Here is a 5195-nt window from a genome sequence, read left to right on the forward strand (position 1 = left end):
TGAAGTTGGAGCCCTTCACAGCCTTGAATGACCCAGAAGTGATCAAAATGGAGTGACCACAAAGAAAGGCCCTTGGGCATCCAGGCAGGTCTCCTCTGTGCGGGTGTTGGGGGCAGGTTCTGGATGTGGCTGAGTGGGCAGTGCTCCACAGTTTCTCCAGAAGGGACAGGGAAAGGAACATGCTCTGACAGCTCTGCCAACGGCAGTCCCCTGCTGGAAGCGGGTGCAACCCCTCACGAGTCCTGGATGTCCTGGTGATTATTGGGCACAGCCACAAATTTCAGCTTCTTCATGACCTGGGGCCAGCCCAGCCATAGCAGGTCCCACAGGTGCTCCGGGGAAAGCACCTTGGTGGGCTTATGTTCTAGCAGGTACCTCTTCAGGTAGCTCTCATTGTGCCACACGTCCTCGAACCCAGTGGCCTGATAGACCACCATCACCTGGTGATAGGCGGAGGTCAGCTGGAGAACCTCGACTACCGACTCCCCCCAAAAGCCTCCTGTGCAGTAGAAGTCACTCTCGTCTCTGGCAATGTAGGCCCAGGAATGCGGCTGGTGCTCCTAGGTGAAGAAATCATGGGTTACCCTGAAGAAACCAGGATGCAGGGTGCCAAGAGGGGGGACAGGAACTCTATGCCCATGTGGTAGCTGAACTTCATGGCCATGTTCACACACACCAAGTATTCCACCTCGTAGAGGAAGCACTGCTGGGAGAAGTTCCTGATAATCTCCATGGGCTGCATGGACACATCCTGCCAGCACGGGCTGAGGGATCCTTGAGATGACCCAGGAGTGCGCCGGGCATGACTACAGGCAAGTGGCCTGGCCCCTCAGAGTCTCTGGAAGGTGGGCTGGTGATAGCATTGACTTTCAGGATTGACACAGAGTGGGGGGCATGAGAGTCTGAGGGTTGCAGGACACACAAGTGTGCGGTCCTACTGCGGGGACACACGTGGCATGGCCACTGGCTGGTCTGTGAGGACATAGTAGGTTGAACCTGTGTCCCACTAGAAGTGCTTCTCCGCTGACTGCAGGAACAGTTACAGAAAGACCACCTATCTACAGGGACAGGGAACAGGGTGGGATGGGTCACTGCCATGAGGCTGGTGGCAGGACCCCACAGCTGTTCCAACTAACATACTACTCTTTTGTTACAGTTTGGAGGTGGGGATACTAGTGGAGGTTCTATTGTGTAGGGACTGGGGGGCATATGAGAAATCTCCATCTCCCCCTCAGCTCTGGTGTGATTCTTACATTACTCTAAAAAAAAATCTTATTAAAAAAAAAGGTGTGGAAAAGGTAAATAGCAGAACAACAAATTATAAATGATTTTTTTTTCTGTAAGAAATGACAAAAATTTGTTTATATGTTTAGAACACAATATGCATGGGGTATGAAAATGCTATCAAATTATGATAAGATGCAAAACATTGACCAGTCAGCCTCAAATGGAAAACACACACACACACACACACACACACACACACACACACACAAACACACTCCTGCCCAGTTAATTGTTGCACAGATTTTTAAAATGTCCACACATTAACTGATTTCATGAAACTTAAGTCTTAAAGGGACTGATTTCATAATCAGGGAGACTACATATGTGTGACTTTTGAAATTATTTCTCTATTTCAAACATATTTTGGAAGAAAACCTACTACAAACATTGGTTTAGTATTTGAGCTAGTGCATGGACATGAGTGTGGGAAACAGTGCAAGCCAGAGGCAAAGAAACAGGGGTGGGGGAAGGCAGGGATTTATCTCAAAGCAGAAATGTAGGGGGCAGTTTGTGAAAGGAACTTAATGACTGCTTTGCTTTTGATTCCCTGTGTTATGCCTGGTAAAATTAAAAGTTCATCACATTTTAGTTCTTTACATTTTCTTACTTTTCTTAGAACTCACCATATTTCATTCCCATTGAGTCATCTGTACATTTGCCATACAGTTTCAAGTGAAAAAAAAAAAAAATCTTCATTTAGGCCCTTGTTATGTTCTAGACCATGTGCTAAACAGTTGATATGCAAGGTTCTGTTAATTTTCATGAACATGTTGCAAAAGCAGTATTATTAAACTAATTTTAGATGGAGAAACTCGAGCTGAATCTGCATGTGAATTTTACCTATCGGACTCAGAGTTCATTTTACCTTAGTAATTGGTCTTTGCGAAGGCATTTTCCCCAAGTAGTGTGTTCTTCAGAAGATAAGGCCCAAGAAAAAAACATTCTATGGTCAAATCAGTATGAGAACCATAGTGCACTTTATCTCCTGGAAGACTCCCAGTGACTTAGGATATCAAAGTCCCTGTGAAGTTCTGAAATAAAGAAATCCATTTCATGTTGTTTTTCCGAGTACTTCACAAACTTAAGTCGCTGTCAAAGAAGTGTGTGTGTGTGTGTGTGTGTGTGTGTGTGTGTAACATTTAACATTCCAGGACATATTTTGAGAAACTTTGTCTTAGAGTATACTGAGAGAGCCTTATTAATCTGAACTAAACTCATTTAGAATCCAGAAATATAAAGCTTCTTATAAGAGCTCAAATCTATGTTTGTCACAATGAGGGTCATGACTCGCTGGGTCATGAAAGCAACAAAGTCGATTCCGACCAGTACTGCAGCGGGGGACCCAGAAAACAATTAAGATAGAAAATATCAGAACTGTTGTGCGTAGCACGGACTGAATCATGAAAATTTTACTGGGTCACAATGCAAAGTACATTTCTCTCTGTGGTCATGGCCCCAAATGTCCGAAGCCACTGTTCTCATGAAAGTCATATGAATTGCTTGTTGCACCATTTGTGATGACAGATGCTGGCACTTTGTAAAATTTAACACAAAAAGGACTAGTGTAATGCCATGGCTAAAGACAGTATTTGTTATTACTTCAAATAAGAATTTTTAGAGCTGAAATATCTCGTGGGGGAAAACCAAAATAGTTGGTGGCTTGTCAAGTTCAAACAGACCAAGCTGGGCCTAGAACCCTGGTTTTCTGACTGTACTTCCCTATTCTTTTACTTGTCAGTGTAAATTGATGTAGGTTTTACTCATAGAACATGAGGATTCTTTCTTTCTTTTTTCTTTACTTTTTTTTTTTTTTTTTTTTTTTTTTAGATTTCATTTATTTGTCAGAGAGAGAGAGAGAGAGAGAGAGAAAGGCAGAGGAAGATACAGGCTGCACTTAGCAAGGGGCAATGCAGGACTCATGGAAGGACCCCGGAATCCTGACCTGAGCCACCCAAGCATCCCAAAGATTATTATTACTTTTTTTTAAATGAATAAGAAAACTGGGTATAAAATTCAGCAGATCATTCCCGGATAGAAAGTCAAGGACTGGTTACAAACATGCTGAAGGGAAAAAGTAACTTAGCAGATTTCAGGGTTGGGGTCTAATTACAATTCCACCCCAAACTAACCTAATACCCTATTGGGGGTCTTTAGGTTATCTGGCCATTCCGGTATCCAGTTTCTGGATTGTACATATAAGCGTCCCCTACACATGATTTTGAAAAGACTTAGCAGATAACACACCGGTGACCGCAGAATCTTGCTAGGTGTAAGTTAAAGAGGCAACCCTTGAATAATGAATCAAAGATTAAGAAACCTCCAGACTCTGTGCCATTTTTAAAGAAGAAAAGGAACTATGATTTACCGAAGAATCCCTTAGCAAAATACTATCTTCTACACATTTTATCCTAGGGGGACCTTCTCAAGCCTCCAGCCGAAGCTCTGAGGATTAGATGAGCAGTTGTGCCTGATCGCCCCCATTTCATGGTCTGCTGTGGGGAGGGAGGACCCGAAACTGGTCAGAGGATGGTGGAAATACATTCCTTTCCAGTCCTTGGCTCCCAGCCTCTGTCTCCCTCAGGAAGTGACCTGGGCTTGGATTCCTTCAGTGTCTTCGCATCTTCTGGGCTCTGGAAACCCAGGTTGGTGTCCTCTCCCGTCAGGAAGCTTCAGCCCCAGGGGGCAGAAATCATTTGATAACTTAATCTTGGAGGGAGGAAGAGACGCTGAGGCCTATGTGCTCCAGTAATAAACGGAAGCATCAGGGCGAGTCAAGAACAGACGTGGTATCTTTCCAGAGTAATACAAATGAGGGAAGCATACCCAAGAACTGGAAGCGGACATGGACCACCCCCACAAAACGTGGTGGGCGTCTGGGGGGCCTCTCAGGGTCCTGGGGCTCCCTCTGGGGAATCTCTTCCCGGGCTGGAAGGACGCTGGAGGTCCAAGGAGGTGAATGTCCTAAAGTCAGGGAGCGGCCCGTGGACCCTCCCCTTCCTATAATTAACTCATCGCGGGTCCCCCCAGGAGGGACCCGGGGCTTCCCCGGACCGCCCCCCTCCCCTAAGCCCGTCTGATGGGTGCAGGAGAGGACCTCGGAGCGGGGCCCCTCCGCTACAGGAGCCCCCACCTAGGCGGTTTCAAAGCCCGACCCGCCCTGGAGCCAACAGCCCGCAGGATCATCCGCTCCTCCCCACTCCCCGCCGTCCTCCTGCGCTGGCCGCGCCCGCCCGGGCCGTTTGGGCGGGCCAGGTGGGCGCGGGCTCCGGCCCCGCGTGACGTGGGCGCCGTGGTGGGAGGGGCCGCCCGGGGGGGGGGGGCGGTTCCGGCCGCCTTATTGGCGCCCGGCGCGTCGCGGGCAGCCAGCCGACCGCCGCAGCCAGAGCAACAGGAGCCGCTCCGACCCGCTCCTCTTGCCTCCTCCACCAGCCTCCTCCTCCTCCTCTCTGGCTCCTCCCGTCCCCACCTCTGCGCGAGCGGCGGAGTCGCCCTCTCGCTGCCTCTTTCCTTGGCTCCCGCTCACTCCTCTCGCTCGCCACGACCTCCCCCTTCTGTGCTCCCGGGCGCCCAAGCATTCTCTACGCGAACCCCAGGAACCCGTGGTGCTTGAAAACCCCAGGGAAAGCCGCCTCGGGTCGAGATAGTCGGAAGCGCGGGGTCCCTTCCCCTCTCCCGGCGCAGCCCGCGCCCGGCTCGCAGCACCTTCTCGCTCCTGCACACTCGGTTTGGGAGGACGAGGTGAGAAGAAGTGGGAAGGACGCCGAGCCGAGGGGCCAGTCTCAGAGCTCAAATTTCATTTTCACTGAAGCAAATCACAGTTTTGTGTGTGTGTGTGTGTGTGTTTCGAGATTCTGCATTTTTTTTTCTCCTTCCTTCCTTCCTTTTTTTTTTTTTTTTTTTTTTTTTAT

At 48.7% G+C, this 5195-nt stretch overlaps 1 pseudogene; it reads right to left on the reverse strand.

Moving 5' to 3' along the window:
- Positions 1–233: 233 nt before the first annotated feature.
- Positions 234–2147, reverse strand: LOC132027663 (histo-blood group ABO system transferase 1-like; annotated as a pseudogene).
- Positions 2148–5195: the final 3048 nt, after the last annotated feature.

The sequence above is a fragment of the Mustela nigripes genome, chromosome 12 (genome assembly GCF_022355385.1).
Source record: "Mustela nigripes isolate SB6536 chromosome 12, MUSNIG.SB6536, whole genome shotgun sequence".
NCBI lineage: Eukaryota > Metazoa > Chordata > Mammalia > Carnivora > Mustelidae > Mustela > Mustela nigripes.